The sequence below is a fragment of the Thermobia domestica genome, chromosome 5 (assembly GCF_964235325.1).
Source record: "Thermobia domestica chromosome 5, izTheDome1.hap1.1, whole genome shotgun sequence".
NCBI classification, from domain to species: Eukaryota; Metazoa; Arthropoda; class Insecta; order Zygentoma; family Lepismatidae; genus Thermobia; species Thermobia domestica.
In genome coordinates, this window is record NC_137458.1 from 147,075,017 (window position 1) to 147,092,877 (window position 17,861).

The following is a 17,861-nucleotide window of genomic DNA, read 5'->3' on the forward strand; positions in this document are numbered from 1 at the left end:
TAAATAAAAATTATTTTTTAAAAATAAATATTATGTTCTGTAGTAGTGACTTCAAGATTTCGAAAAGCGGATCCAGAAATTGGAAAAGAAATTAAGTTGAGCTAAGTGAAATTGAACAGCAATAATGAAGTGTTAGTATAAATCAATAAAAAGAAAAAAACTGTAGATAGTATTGGCAAAGATGAAAAAAACGGATTGGGATATTATCTGAGTAAACATTGTATTCACAAGCATATGAGAAACGTAATACCTATCAGCATTTGTTTTCTAGTGTCACAGTTGGTGCGTTTAGACGGTGGAGTTTCCAGACAAAGGGCCTGAATGTAGGAAAGACGTTGAGTGTTTTTCGCTCTGTTTTTGCCAGGGCTACCACAATACAAGAGCAGTAGGTCGGTAGACATAGTTACTCGTCTTGTTATTCTATACTACCGTAAGACGGGGTTACTTTATACCAGATGAAAGGAATTTTAAAGAAAATCGTATGCAACTTAAAACGTAATTATTTAGAATACTGTATTTTAAACATATAATAGTTATATATATATATATATATATATATATATATATATATATATATATATAAGGAAAACATTCGTACAAGTGCATTAGTAAACATTCAGTATTACCATACTTATTAAAATATAAACTGGCGCTAAGTAACCCCGTAGGTGTGGATACTTTGCACCACATACAAAAAAGTATGTTCAACATACGAACATAACGTTTCTGAGCAAAGTTTTCCCTTCATTATTTATACATTTTACTTTCTACACAAAATTGCATGCAGTCTACTAATATTGATATTAGAATGATGGTACTGGTGTGTGTATTTTTTGGTACCGGTACCGGCGCAAGAATCACATTCTGATAGTTTAGCATATGCCCCACAAAAATGACAACTCAGGAACAAAAAAACAAAAAAAGAAAAAATCCCCTTGAACTGATTTGCCTTGGTTGCTATTTATGTCCAAGAATATCATCCCAAACGTAATCAGTGAATTTTTTTTTCTTAAAAAGTTTCATAGTTCAATTTCAACTATTGTTTCAAAGTTCCATTATACACAGTAATATTCTATGAAACTGACTTAACTTTGACGGAAATTCTTGTAGGTGATATCCTACAAATTTTACCGGCCTTTACAATGACTGCTTTTCACACCTCTACAACAACAAACCCTCCGGGTAATTCGAACTGATGTTAGCCGCCAACATTATAACCAAAATACAGTTAAATGTTCTATCTTACGGTGCCAGTTGAAACTTCCTCTTTACAGTTCATGGTTTTAAAGACAGAGGGCTGTGAAACTCTTTTCATATTTTGTACAAAGTTACCAGTAAAGTGCAAAGTGCAAAGTAGTCTTAAGGTATTATAATTGAAGTTTTTCCGTGTGATTTGAAGAGAAAAATGAGGACTCCAAAAACGAAAGAAAAATGACAGAGCAATTAGGCCTCAGACTTGAAAAACTATTTTCAAAATGTGGGAAAATCTACGCTGTAGGAGTATTGATATTAATATTTTTAAATACTCATTAATATTTTACGTTTTTTATATAATAAAATAAAAAATTAGCAACCATCTAGATGGTTTAACGTTTGTTCCTACGTTAAATAGTCTAGGTGCACTGCAGTGCGCCAAGCCGTTTTCTCTGGCTGAAGCATGTCACTTACATGAAACAACTCAGGGATTTTTCGAACATCCATAATTTCGTTTCCTATGAAAATAGCGCAATGAAAATTAACTATGTCACTAATCTTCATTAGGTCAAGTCCTATATAAAGTGTCAATGTTTCATCTCAAAGCGTTTACGAGATAGAGGGCCATGCAATCTTTTTTTTAAAAAAAATTAAATTTTGCTACTGACTAACTGGTCAAAACCTATAGAGAACTTCCTGTAGATGTGGAAACTTAAAATTTAGCACTAATATATGATTTATGATAGAAGTAAAGGGAAAATTCAAAACTGGAACTATTTCCCTGCAAAGGGGTATAATTAGGGGACGAGAAGCCACATACTATTTTGTTACTATAGAACAAAATGGAAGTTTGATCTATCGAACAGGGTGTGGCAACATTGGCACATTCCTTAGTAGCCTCTTTGTGAATAACGAGGGCACGCCCTTTCTTGACATTAGTGTGGATCACTACGTAACAAAGAAAATGGCACCGTCAAAATGTTCGAGAAAGAATAGAGTTGTAAACGATGGCATTCTAGAAATTGCACAAAATTTGCGAGCACCTGCTGACTACTTTCTTATAATTATTGAATTGCAAAAACTATTTTCCGAAACAAATTCAATTATTTGAGACAGAGATCAGAAGGTAAATATATATAACGTCATAGTACACAGCAAGAAGCCATTAAAAAACAAACACTAATCTCGGATATGTGTATTTCATTAGATTAAAGTGGACATTATTACAGACTTATTTATTTTGTAATCACGTATGTAAGTTATTACAGAATAAATACAAATATTATTTAAAAACTAGTTAACAAGAAACAGGCGCATGATAAGTCATCAATTACCGTTGAGTTAATTTTTTCTACTCGTTGCCTTAACCTAGATTTTTGGGTTATTCAAATTCTGGTCACACTGTAATTTCTATGGATGGCAACACTGAAAATTCTTCCGATTCGTATTTTCAAGTGTAGAATAACATTATCTATTATTGAGGTAAGTTAAATTTCATTATCTCTTTTCATTTAAGAAAAACTGGCAAAAGAAAAATTGTTAGCTTTTAAAAAATATTTAGGTCTGCCCCGTAAGGAATGATAACTTTTATTGAGTAAACATTGCTTATTGAGTAAACATTGCTACTTAATTGGTATTTTTGTTGAAACGTTTTGTTAAAATGTACATACGTATATTCTTATAGTAATTAATTTTTGAAATTATCCTTAATCGAAAATAATATTATAGCATTCAACCCGTTTAGTTCCGAATAATAAACAATTATGATCAATAATAAATCATAGATGTTATCCTTTTTTTATTAGATAGACTTGACCTATTGTAATTGGTGTGAGGGTAACCAGCATAATAATTAATATTGCGTGTCCCTTTCCCGAGTGTATCGTTGTTGTTAAGTTTAATAACCCAACACTTACATTACACTAAGGAAGTCTCTGCTGATACGTACGTCATTGTTTCCACGATTAATGCTAGTTGCAAAGTCAGGGTCAGATGGATTTACGTGATATGCTGGAACGTGCTGAGCTCGGAAGTTATGCCGCGTTCTCTTTCTAATTTAGGTGAAATCATGCAACCTGTACAGTAACAAACAAATTCAAAATTACGTTACTTTTACGTTCCTAAATTCAAGACCTGTAGGGTATTTCCTGTAGACATGGAAACTTGAAATTTGGGAGGGGGGGGGGAATGTAGGAATTGTGGTATAGGGAAAAGATCCGAAACTAAAAAAGTCCTCTCTAAGGAAGAAAATTAGGGGGGCATGTTCAAAATCATATATTGTTACCCTACTTATGAGAACGATTTGAAAACCTATAAAGTACGTTTTGTAAACATTGATAGAAACTTGAAATTTGGCACAAATGTACCATTTTTGATGTAAATAATGGGATAAATCCGAAAAATGGGGAAAAGGAAAAATTACATATTGACACATCACTTATGACAACAATTCAAACATACCTAGTAGTTGCTGTAAACATGGAAACTTGCAGTTTGGCATAAGCGTAGGGTTCACAATGGAAATAAAGGGGAAAATCCGAAAACTCGAAATTTCCCCTTCCATTGAGAACACTTTGAAGAATAAGACAAAGTCTACATATTATCACATTACTTAAGACAACGATTGAAAATCTAATACTTCCTGTAGATATATAAACTTTAAATTTGGCACAAATATAGGTTTCTGGAATAAGTAAAAGTGAAAGTCCAAAAAGTGGAAATTTCCTCCACCATGAAGGAAATTTAGAGACAAAAGTGAAAAATTATACGTAACTTCTGAAAATGATTCAAAACCTATATGATACTTCTTGTAAATATGCAAACTTCAAATTTAGCATAAATAAAAGACGTGCAAGTGAAAGACATTAAAAAGATCCAAATACTCCTAATTTTTCTCTGCCGTATTAACATTAATTTGTGAAGATGATTATAAACTTATAGCATTCTTCTTGCAAACATGAACACTTTTATATCTGAGTAACTCAAAAATACTAATTTCAACACATACAAGAGAATATTTCCTCTAAAGAAATGATTTGAAATTGAAATTCCACGTAAATGTAAATGGTTGGTGTAAGTAAAATAAAACTCATAAACATGTCAAATTTATTAGTTCATAGAGAATAATAGGGTGACAGGTACGTTAATTATGATAATAATGTCGGCCGTTGCACAGTGGTCTGAAACTGGGAAAAAGCTGTCTCAAATCGATTTTGTCAACTTCGCAGCCTATGAAATCGGCATTGATATTTGATTATAAGTATCCCTCCTGCTTCCAAACCTGGAGTCCCAGGACATACGAATATTTTCGCTGCCCATAATATGTATGTAAACACGAGCAAATAAAAATGCCGAAAAATCAGTAAAAAATGAAGCAAACAATATGATATGTTTTAACCATTTCTATCGTTTCTGGGGTCGTTAAAAGCGGTTGAACAGTACATTGGACTCAAATACTGTGTGTTTAGTGAAGAGGTTTATTTGTGTCATATATCATTTATGTAATAGTTTTGTTAGTATTATCGAAAAGTTACATATACGCTGATGTTAGTAGCTCTACAGTCTAAGCTTATCCTTGCCTATCTGCAAAGTAAGGTTTATTGAGTTGACCATGGGTAGTACAAAGGTTGAGCATTGGAAGTAGCTGCAGCCAAGTGCAGCTGAAGGACTTAGCCACATCTAACTGGAAATGCGTGATGAGTCGCAATCGAGGTCCACTATCTGACAATTAAAGGACATGAACCTGTCATCCGGAAATCCAAATGAAACCTAGTCCATTCGATAAACATAACAAACATATGTTCATGCACAAAAAATTAGGAGCCATGGACAACGGAGTAAGTCCCTGGGGCCCATTAACTCTGTTAGTATACAAAAATCGTAGACTCACAGTGAAATAGCTATATTGCATCAATACTGTTCATTGGAAAGTCATAGTTTATAGTTTATTCTCTTCAGCATGTTATGAGCTTTCGAGAAGTGCTATGTATCGGGGCCCATAACGTACTTAAACAAGGAAAATTAGGAAAAGGTGGAGAAAATTCCGTGCAGAAATCCCTCCCATCAAATTTGGACCCCTCTGGAGTGGTTCCCTGTAAAAGCACACAATCCAAATGTACTGTATTTCCAAAAATAGTATAGGGGATAAGAAGTGTGTATACCAAGTTTTGTATTACCAGACGGAATAAGTATGAGGGAAAAGCGTGTATTGGTATACAAGCCTTTCCCTCATATTTATTCCATCTTGAAGTGTTGACTTTGAGACATTTTTCAAGACAGACTTTCAAATCTTTCAACCCACGAAGAGATTCTTCATTTTATTACCGAACCTGAACTCAACTCAATATTTCCAAATCTGATGACTGCGCTTTGTTTATATGTAACTCTTGCTGTTACAGTTGCAACTGCTGAGCAATCATTATCTAACTTAAAATTAATCAAGAAATATCTCAGAAACAGTAAGACCCATGAACGCCTTTCGGGTGTGGTCATGCTGACAATTGAGTGTAAACGAGTTCATGAATTGGATATCTCTGATGTGCTAAAGGAATTTGCAGAAGCAAAAATGAGAAAGAAACTCTTTTTTTGTATACAATTCGTCGATTTTTAAAAAAAACTGAAAATAGAAAAAAATGCTTAGCAAGCGGTTTCCCAAGGTTTATTATTTATTTTATAATTATCTAAAATCGTAACATACTATATATATTAGGGTGGTCCAAAATTTGGAAAGTTTGAAATTTTACCGTGGCACCCCCTAAATTTGTTCTCTCCTCCAAATAAATAATACATGCAAAATTTCAAATCAATAGCTCAATATTTAGAGGTTGCGCAATCGACTTATATCTTTATGAAAGTTTATGAAAATTAGTGCTTTAATGTCGCAATTTTGACAATATACTCTGGCTTTGTGCATTCATTCTCCTATATCAAGTTCATGTAATTATTTATTACAAATCAACAATGCCACTGTAGATGTTCCAACAATGATCAACAAACGCTATCTTATCACCTTATATTGGTATATCATTGACTTTGATGCATCAATTGCATTTTGTATTTGTCATGCCACTACAAACAATGTAAACTTTACAAAATTTTAAACATTATTCACTAAAATGACGAATTTGTTCCCATCTACGTTATAAGTTGCACCCACACTTTGTTTTCCGCTGGCGGAACTCACATTTCATTTGTTTAACGATTATAATACAGGAACACCGCAGTCGGTGAGACATTTGGTGGCAGTAAGCTGATAATACCGAATTGTAGCGGCTAATTGTTCCCATTTGAAGAATAAAATATAGAATTGTGGTGATGCAGTGTTGCTTTGGACTGTGATTCCTTACTGTCATGACACAAGCCAATAGAAATAAGACTAGACTTTATTTACTAGGAACAGATAAGAAAACTCTGACGTGAAGTAAGCTACCTTCGAATGGCGATGTTTTGCGTTTCTTTCACCATCACCTAACCTTTAAAAAATCGATGATAGTGTTAGAGATGTTATACGAGAAACTGTACAATTTTGAGAAAAGGCTCGTATTTCAATTCGTGAGGAAAAACATGCAACTGTGAAACTCGAAAAATTAAGGAACCAATGGGCAAATTTAAAGAAAAGCAAGAACCGAAAATCTACCAAACAGAAAGAGAATGAAATTAGATTTATTGCAAGTTTGAATAATGTATTTGATATAGCACATGGAGATGCCCTTAGACTAATCAAAAATAAGGAAGAGAAGAACTTTCTTATTCCTCAGAGGGAAGAGGAACAACGTGGTTGTGCGGTGTCAGTGGACAGAACTCTTGCTCAAAGGGAAAGCCAAGATGGTAAAGAAAAGGCAACGAAAACATGAATTTGGAGTCAAGTAAAATGTCTGTGATGACGAATAGAAACTTAAGTAGCAGCATACCGTGCGGAATTCCTCAGACAAAAACGAAAGCAGAAAACCTGGAAGAAAGTTGTTACTCCTGAAGTTGCTTCTATGTTAGGTAGCTCGAAATTAACTGACAGAGAAGCAACTTTTGTTATAGCAGCAACGGCTAAAGGTTTGAGCCACAATATGGACGAGGTTACCCTCAGTCGTGCATCCATCAAACGAGCTCGCGAATGCGATCATCTTGAGTCAATTGCCATCATAAAGAGAAAGTTCCAAGCAACAAGCGCCCTTGTTGCCCATTGCGATAGCAAAATTCTATAGACATAACAGGTAAAGAAATGATCGTCTACCCTTAATAGTATCTGACGAGAAAAACTCAATTGCTCGGAGTCCCAAAACTTAAAATTGGAAGTGGATAAACCGATGTCGTACTAGGTGCGCTGAGGTCATGGAATATTATTGACCAGATAAATGCAATGTGTATCGATACAACTGCCAGCAATACTAGTCGCTATAGCGGCGCTTGTGCATAATAGAGCGGGAAATTAAGAAAAGCGTTTTGTATACTTAGCTTGTTGTCACCACATACCGGAGATAGTTTTGGCTACAGTTTTTAAGGAGTATATGCTTGGAGGTGTATCTTTCGGCCCAGACTTAGAAATATTTAAGCGTTTTAAAGAAGGTTGGAACTCGTTGGATTACACACGGTATGATTCAGCAGAAAAAAAAGATCTGGCCAATATGAAGGATAAGCTTATAGATTTCATACGTAGCCATCTTCAATATAGCCAGCCAAGGGACGAGTGCCGTGAATTATTAGAACTATTACCTTTCTTGGAGGAATCTCGCCCCATGGAATGCCATCCGGCGGTATTCACTACTCCAGCTGGATGGCAAAGGCACTGTACGTATTCAAAATATGGCTTTTTAGAAACAAATTCAACTTACTCATCAAGAAGAAAAAGGGTTGATTTACTTTGTGTATGTTCCTTGTTTATGAGAAAATATGGTTCTTATCACCAGTTGCTGTATCTGTTCCAAGAAATGAACTCAAGTTCCTGAAAATCCTTCTTAAATATGAAACAGACAAAGCCGTTTCCAACCGTTTACAAAACAAAGAGAAAAAATGTGGTCATCTCTGGTACTTGAGCGTAAACTCATTGACTTAGCGTTCTTCAACGACGAACTGTGCGCAGAAACAAAGCAAGAAATGGTGAAAAACTTGAACAGATCCAGTAATGATTTGCCTCCAAAACGCCTGCATATACCTCGAGATGCTCTTGCTTCACTACAGGATGCCAAGATCGAGATTTTGGTAACGAAGAACAAGTTGCAGTTTTTTGAACGTCTGAGTATTCGAAGAACATTTCCTGCACAAAATACGGAGTCATGGAAATCCAACACTGACTACTTAGCTAGTTATGAAGTAGTTAAGGACTGCGCAGAACGCGAAGTTGCCGTCATTTAAGAGTATAACGGTATTAACACAAAGCACGAGGAACAGAAAAAGTGCCTAGTTGAAGTTGTTGCGGAACACAGGAAGCAATATCCATACTGTTCGAAGAATACCCTATCTAAGTAAACTCAATATGTGAAAGTGAAGTATATAAATAGAGTAAACAAATAAACTTTACAAAGTTTTAATAATTCAAATACAATCAGCAATAATGTGCTTTTATGTATATATGGTAATGTGTATATAACAATGTGGATAACAAAATATATGACAATATGTATATTTATGTATAATAAAATGCATATTTCAATAGTATTCAAAATTTCAATCGGCTTGCGCAACGATTAAAAATTTTAAAATCTTAAAATTTTACCAGTGTATATATTTTCAGTCGTGTAATAAATTTTAGGGGTGCCGCAAGTGAAATTCGGAAAAAAATATTTTCCCTAATTTTTGAACCACCCTAATATATATATTCATTTAAAATACTTTTGGTAATATGGTAGAGCGTTCATCTCTGGTGCATAGGGTCCCGGGTTCGATCCCGGCTCCCGCCAAGTGAACTTTGTGGTGGACAAACACCATGTGCGTGGGTTTCCTCGGAGTTCTCACGTTTCCTCCCACTTTATTCATTCCACCATTTCATTTATTTCTCATCATCACCGTCTCCTTTAGACTAGCCGGCATAATCGTGGGACGTAAAACTCAAAGATTTCGTTTCACTTTTCTCCTCTATGTAATACTGGTTGATACATTACTGTTAATTTACACTACCACTGCAAAATGTCCGAATCTTACATGAGTATACTTTCAACGAACGGGGCACTCATCGTTTGTCCAGTTTACTTTTAAAAGACATATTACACTAATAGAAAAAGAAAAACGATCAATACCCTCCCACCAGGCCCGTATCAAGGGGGTTCTAGGGGGGCCGGGCCAACCTAAATTTTTGCTGGCCCCTCCTAAAATTTACACGGTAGGCTTGCAAATGAACTATAATATGGTTTGATCGGGTCCTCCCTAACTTCAGCCGGCCCCCCCTACATTTTTGAGCTTGCTACAGGCCTACCTCCCACTGATAATTTCGGGTTTATGGCCGTTTCTGTGCGTACGCATAAGTTTTAGATGATCCTGCATGGAGCCTTTCGATGAGTGATTCTGTTACGCCACTGCTAGTGTATGAAGTTTTCTTTAAAGAAAAGTGAGGGCGCAGCTAATGAGCTTAAAGTAGTTACTAGGGCCCGGATAATTATTTAATTACATATTTTTGTAGGGGTTATATTTTTATACCAAATCAGTGTAATAATGTCATTTGTGACTCATAGTGCCTAAAAACACCCATTTGAAAGTACATATATTTACATATTTTACACTTATGTACATATAATTACATATTTTATTCATGAGCACATAATTTTACATATTTCTTGATATTTTCATGTTTTATAGGGATTTTTCATACAAAAGCTGTTCAACAATAGACTTTGAAAAGAAGAAAACACTCATCTCTCTTTGAATTTAAAGTGGTTGCTTTATTTTTAATTTTTATTATTTATTTATTTATTGTTTCACTGCGTTGCACCCTTTTAAAATAGTATTGAAGCGTAGTTTGGCGCATTGGTAGGGAGAGTTGGACACAACCGTGTTTGATTAGCAATCGTACACTCTCGGTCGCGGTACTAGCGCTCACATCCTTACGTGAGATTAATATCAATCGAATTACTATTGCGACGCGGTTTTACGATTGCCTATCGTGTTGTTGTCGCAAACTCGCCCCACTAATATTTTCCTTCTTCGAAAAATATTAAATCAGATGGGGAAGTTTGCATTCACGCAATTGGTAACACTGAACTCTTGATTGACAAAAGTGAAGCGCCTGCCGTCACAACGCATGCTGTAGGGAAAGTGTGAGCTATTTTATCAAATATTTAATCTCCTGTGCTGTCAGCAAATTTTGTTTCCAAGATGCCAAAGGACAAAACTCCGTTGTCAATAAGACTTAAGCATTTCAAGGAAGAATTTGAGCATTTTTCCGCCGATGGAAAAGTGCTTTATTGCCAGGTTTGTGAGAAGGGTGTCTCATGCGCTCAACGTTCCCAAGTTGTGCAACACATATCCACATCACGCCATCAGACCCGAGCCTCAAAACCTAAACCACAAAAGCAGTTGCTAGTAACTGAATCTCAAGCTCAAAGTAGTCCAGGGCCACGGAAGTCTCAGTTTTCAAGTGATCTGTGCCGTGCTATGGTATGTGCTGATATCCCTATTTGGAAACTAAACAATACAGTACTTCGTGAATTTCTGCAACAATACACACACGAAACAGTTCCAGATAAATCTACAATCAGAAAGCATTACGTGCCTGATTTATATGTGGAAACAATGAACTCTATTCGTGGGGAAATCGGTGATGGTCCTATTTGGGTGTCAATTGACGAAACAACTGATGTAGAGGGGCGACATGCTGGTAATGTTGTAGTAGGTTTGTTGAAAGATAATGAAGTCAGCAAGCCTATCCTGTTAACTAGTGATTTGTTGCCGCGATGCAACCATCAAGCCATTGCAAAACTCTTTAATGATGCTATGGGACTTATGTGGCCTGATGGTATCAAGCATAACAATGTCTTCCTTCTAGTGACTGATGCAGCACAGTACATGTGCAAAGCCGCAGAAGCTTTGCAAGTATTGTATCCGAAGCTGTTACATCTAACTTGTCTTGCCCACGCATTTCATCGTGTTGCAGAATTTGTTCGTTCTAGATTTTCACATGTGGATACATTAATTTTAAATACATAGAAGGTATTTTTGAAGGCTCCCAGTAGAGTTGAGAAATTTAAAGAACTGTTCCCTGAACTACCTCTTCCTCCTCAGCCGGTACTAACGAGGTGGGAAAACTGGATTGATGCTGTGTGTTACTATGCTACGAACTTTGATGCAGTGAAACAAGTGTTACAACATTTTGATTCTGAAGATGCATCTTCCATAGAAATAGCGAAACAAATGTTTGATGACGGGAAGTTGAAGCATGATATTGCCTACATTCAGAGTAATTTTTCGTGTCTCAGTAGTACTATTGAATCCTTGGAGAAATCATCATCTAGCCTTTCAGACAATCTTGAAATTGTTCGCTCAACAGTTGTTTCTCTGGTAGGTGTGAAAGGATCGGTTGGGGATGCAGTGAATAAGATGACTTTCGTTTTGGAGAAAAATCCAGGCTATAAGACAATCTGTGCTATTAGTGGAGTGTTAAGTGAAGCTAAATCCGATGTCGTGGCTATTGAATACACACCTTCTGATTTGTGCAAGTTTAAGTATGCACCAATTACTTCGTGTGATGTTGAACGATCGTTTAGTCAATACAAAGCTCTGTTGCGTGATAACAGGAGAGGTTTTGTGTTTGAAAATTTGAAACACATTTTCGTTCCTTACTGTTACGGAGATCGTCTGTTGAAACAGTGAAAAGACTAATTGAGAATGTTTTGTTCTTCACGATATTTTTTACTAAAATGTTTTGATTGTGTAAAGTACGGGAAGGTCCTATAACGCTGGACGCCCATTAGAAGTACAATGGCACAAAGTTTTCGTAAAAATTCCTTCCTAAATAAGGTTAATTAAGATTAATTAGAGAGGTTAGACTATGTTAGGTTAGGTTAGTATCCTTGTACAGGTAGATGGGCCAGTGTTCTATAATTCTTCCGTAATGTACAGTTGAACGATCTTTGGATGATTCCTGAAAAGTATAAATATGCATCAAGACTTTGTGTGGAGTGAAACGACCATTTAGTGCATAGAAACTCTTTTATACGCGATAACAAGATAAGTTTTCTGACTGAAAATTTGAAACTCATTCTGTTTCTTAGTGTTGCGGAGATCATGCTGGAAAAGTAGCAGGTAGTAAACATTGTAATTGAATAAATATTGTATTTACCACATTAAATGTAGAAAACGTAATAGAAAATGCTGGTATTTTCATTTTACATATTTTGCTCTTTTCGAAGGGTTTTATTACATATTTTTGAGATTTTATGTGCATATATATGTACATATTTTCATTGTTTTTAGTACATAATTATCCGGGCCCTAGTAGTTACTAATAATAATTCTGATAATAATTAGGATTAGTTAATCAAGTTCATAGTTTATTGCGTTGATAAGTGGTGAAAGAAATGTGTTTCTTTGTGGATAAAAGTTTGTACCACTGCTACCGAAAATATGCTACTAAACACAGGTAATACAAGAAGTATTCCCATGTTAAAAAGTAAATATTACCTGATTTAATAGTTGGACTACATTTCAAAGTTCATGGAATTAGAACTCCAGGGTGTTTATGATTATTACTTAGTACACAATATATTTGTACACTAGGGACGAAAAAGCTATTACTTAGGGACGTCATTTAGGGAGGGCAGTAGGGGGCAATTGCCCCCCCAAGAGTTTGAGGAATACATATACTTTAATCGATTGTCTACTTATATACTGGTACAAAACGTGAAAGTCTTGTGTCGGTAGTGCTGCTGCCCCCCCCCCCCCCAAGCGAAGTCTGAAATGACGCCCCTTACTACCTAAACCGGAAGTTAGTTACTGCCTTCAATGGCTCAAGTCGGTAATACACAAAGTAGTGAGTGCCTAATGCCTAACGGTGATCACGTTAGTAATTACTGATTCTCTTCTACAGAATCTAGTCTTTTACTGTCCGGCTCAAATCTCCTGACGTTTGGCGAAAACCAATGGCGCGTAAGAGCGACGTTGTCGGATTTCATTTCCTTTCGTGTACAAGTATAACGTGAAACGTTTCTTTCGTAAATCACAGATGGGAGAACAAAATAAATGCTTTAAACTGAGAAGGTGAAAGAACAAATACTGGTTTAGATTGACTTTAATAAGAAGACTATCTTACAATAAAAATATTGAACCATTCTACGTAGAATCATGCTTTTCTCCCCTATATATTTAGAAACGATATTCTTTCTGCCTAAACATACACTAACATCTGAGTGGAAGAGAGAAATATTATGTAACTTTCATGAGGTATTGCTGTACAATAGGTATACTATTCGTCGATTATCAATAGATTTAAGTCAGACAGTAGGAAATGCAGATTCTGCAGTTGAAACGTACCAAAGAATCCAATACTTCAACGAACGGAAAATTATAAGTTCCGCAGCTCAAATATGGAATTAACCGTCACCGACTTTCTAAAGAATGTACTTCTTCCCTGCCGTTTCAAATTTGCACTCAATTCAACGTTAATTACAATAGGAAACTATTGAATAATCTTAATTAAAACTAAATTAAGAATGTTGTTCATCTATTACTTTTAACTCATTCAGTTATTCCAAACACGAACATGAAATTGCAACTATGATAAAAATTACAAAATCTGATAAATAATATTTTCTCTGCTTCAATTAACACCAGCAACACCACTTGATGGAACTCCGCTCTGAACGATCTTATTCCTGCTTTTGGAAATAATTTTTATATAGACATGTACATGACAGGAATGTGCTATCACTTGTGGCGCCATTGCGACGAGGTCAAAACTACGTGCGTAGTCAACGGCTATAAGAAGAGGAGTTATTCGTTTTCTTAATAGATGTTGAAAAGTGACTTAAAGCTTAAAACACTAGAAAATCAGTGGCGGATCTAGAAGGTAAAAACTGGGGGTAGGCAACCAGTACCCAGACTATGATAGGCATATATAAACTTTCAAAAGTATGTAAATAATAGCTTAAATTATTTTGTCACTGAAAAAATTGGGGGAAGGCTAGGTCCCCCGGCCCTGGCCTAGATGCGACACTGCATCATTTACTTACAAGGGCACGGTGGTTCAGTGGTAGAGGGCTCGCCTCTAGTACGAGGAATTACTTTTTTCGATCCCAGGCAATGCCAGTTTGTGATTAACAATATCGTGTCAATGGGTATCTCGAATTTCTTTCCCGTTTTCTTTTCATTGTCATTTCACCAATCCTATCATGAGCAATCAGTTTCATTTGTCTCCTCGTCTTCTTTATCTTTTTAAACAAAGATAAACAAAAGTTATATGACTTATGCAATATTGTTCTTGCCTTAATGCACAAAATAAATAAATCAAGCTGTGCACTTTCTGCAAACTGTGAAACCATTTCTTTACGATTTATAGGAATTTCTCGAGTAACATTTGGAGTGCTAGGCGAGTAAATTTCTTTCAGCTGAAGCAGTAGGCATAGTTAAAGTAGCCAGTATTTGCCACATTTACATACATTGAGCAAAATATTTGACTGCTCCACCAGTCTATTCATACGGTTTGAGATTTTTACTTCGTATAGTTTCGTTCCACTTCGACTTCCATAATTCAAATTTAGAAAGTGTAGTTATGGGATAAGGTAAAGTATTCTTAATAGGACTCTGTACACTTCCGAAGTTCAGTGGTAGAATTATCCTTATCTACATCATTGCTGGAGCAGATGCATTATGCCTCGTTGTGACTATTGAGAAAAAAAATCTTGGTTTCTCAATATTGACTCCAGCGACAACGCATATGGCTTCTTCAAAACACTATTTGAACTTATTGCCAGCATTGGAACACCAATAATTTATTAGAATTGTTAATTTATTGTTCTTACATAAATTATTAAACGGTAAAATTGATTGTCCAGAATTAGTTTCAGAAGTGTTATTACGCTTCCCAACAAGTAAGAGTAGAACAGCAAACTCTGGCACATTCTATTGTAGAAAAGCCAGAACTAACGTATTACATAAGTCTCCTCTGTGTAGAATGTGTGTTCCATATAACGAAATGGTTAGATTTCATGTAGTAGATGTATTCAGTATGTCCGAAAACAAGTTCAAAACTATTGTCACACAATAATTTACGCAAAATTAAACGACGTATATTTCTGTAGACCCCTATGAATAATAATGCAACTATAGTACTGTATGTTAAATAATTATGAATACGACACTATAACTAGGCGTTAAGCCTGTTATGTTGTCCTTATGAAATAAATAAGTAAATTCTATATAAATAATAGTAGAAAATTATATATTATTTCATAAAATTGTTTGAAAATGAAATGAAATGAAATCTTTAAGTTTTACGTCCCACGGTTATGCCGGTTAGGCTAAAGGAGACTGTGATAATGAGAGATGAGTGAAATGGTGGAATGAAGAAAGTGGGAGGAAACGGTAGAACCCCGAGAAAACCCACGAGCACGGTGTTTGTCCACCACATAAAATTGTTTGAATATATACCCTACACGATACTAAGGTGTATGGTAAGCTAACTTATTTTAAGATTGAATACAAAAAGACGTCCTGATATGAAAACAAGAAGTAATACATGTATATTGGAAACTAAACCTATAATTAATAATTAACTTGTCATTAACGGAAGAAAGAAACGAATTACATGGTTCATTGTACTAAAATATTAGTTCGTTTTTAGAAAAGCTAAAAGATCTCAAATATTTCGGGGTAGAGTTTCAACCTCCACAACCTCCTATACCGTATGCCCGTATCTACTCGAAACCCTGAAATTATATACCTAAAAGAAAGTACAATAAAGTGTCTCACATTAAACTCAGAAGATGGAGAGATACAACAAAGCGGACATTAATTCATGCAATTGTAAGAATAGTGCTAAAGCAATAGTGTACGTAATTTCAATGAAATGACAGAAAGAAAGCTTGCTGTGAAAAGTATTATATTTTACAGTTTCGTTATTAAAGATAGGATGTTGTGTTGATTCTTTCTAACTATTGGTTAACTATTGGAAAAATGTTTCTATATTTGATAAAATTAATCACCCGTGTAAGTTAGCAAATTTATCTCTGCATTTGGTGTTAATTTCACACAACGTAAATTAGATCTTTTTAGTGAATTGGCTCGGAAACTACATCTAGCAAATACTCTAGTATAATACATAGATACACTCGTGTACAGGGGATCTACGAGATCCGGAAGACCGCTCCCCTCTCCTCCCACCTTATGCGGTTTGGTCTGGGCGTTGATCACTAACAAGGAAACTGGGAAGTGTGACTCATCGATTTCAATGAAACTTTGCATACTTGTAAAACATCAAAAAATAATTGACACATTTCTTTTTTTCCTTTTGTTTCATCAATGGTAAACATTTACGGGTAGAAACCACCCTTTGAACGTTACGGGTGGTCTCCAAGCATAGACAGAAAACAAACATTTAATATAGAAGAATTCATACTGCCAGGGTTAAGACAGATGATTCAGAATCTGACGTCAAAATTCAAAATGGCACATCCAATATAGTGATTACAATTGCAAAATGTCTTCTGGTTTGAAATTCTCTGCAGTTGGCCAAGAACAATTATAGTTGGCAGGGGCTACTACAAGAAGGTTGCAGACCGATTTGAAATAACTTTCTATTGATTTAAAACCTCTTTATTTTAACGGAATGCTTGAGTAAGTGAGTCTCTGCACCTTTTCCTATTCGGGGTGCTTATGTGTAGTGAGTCCCCTTGCCTCTCACTATGTCAGGACTTCACATGTCCTCAATTGTTATTATTATGAATTTATTGAGAAAACGCTTCACAGTAATGATATTTCGTAAAAAGAAAATGTTGGCATAACGATGCGTAAATATCGTTTACACGAAGCTCACCTTATTACGGCAATAACTGTGGCAAATCGCAAAATGCAACACAATCTTCTTCCAAATAACTGTTTTTGTATCACGCATATCTAAAGATTTCCAAATCTGGGAGAAAACTGATTATGAATCAGTGATTTGGATCTAAATTTTATTATCACGGAGGTGTAAATTTATGTCATAGTTGTAGAGGACAATATTAATAATATGTCTCAAGAAGCTTTTCCACGACCTAAAGACGAACACATCAAGAGACTGAATCCTACTAGTTGTTAGTGCCTAATAGTTTCTATTTTGAGGATATTTTTTGTTCATAAAATAGGTTGAAAGGTTGATTAATTGTGACTTCTCCACGAATCTAATAACAAAATGGACTTTGTATTAGATGTTGAGAGAAAAACCTCTTGAACCCATGATCTCACAAGACCTGATGTTAATTCTCCCAATTTGATGCTTTCACAAGGACATTTTCAGATTAAACGAGGTTGTTTTGGACTAAATGTTCCATTCTATTCCTGCAAAATAATTAACAACGGTGATAACAGAACACCATTTTCAGAAATTAAAGGCTGTATGGTGTAGCTGTAAGTCATAGATTTATTGACTGTGTCGCACTTTCTACTGTTTGTGTCTCTGTAAACGATAGGCCTATAGTGAGAGGTAGGCTACAGAGACTCACTTTAATCAAGCAACTCATTAAAATGAGTACACAAAAAATTCCAAATTGGTC

General features: G+C 35.4%; 1 protein-coding gene across 2 annotated transcripts in view; it reads right to left on the bottom strand.

Annotated features, from left to right (window-relative positions):
• Nucleotides 1-17,861, bottom strand: part of nompC (no mechanoreceptor potential C) — a 603,429-nt gene that overhangs the window by 507,993 nt on the left and 77,575 nt on the right. The window lies entirely within an intron of this gene.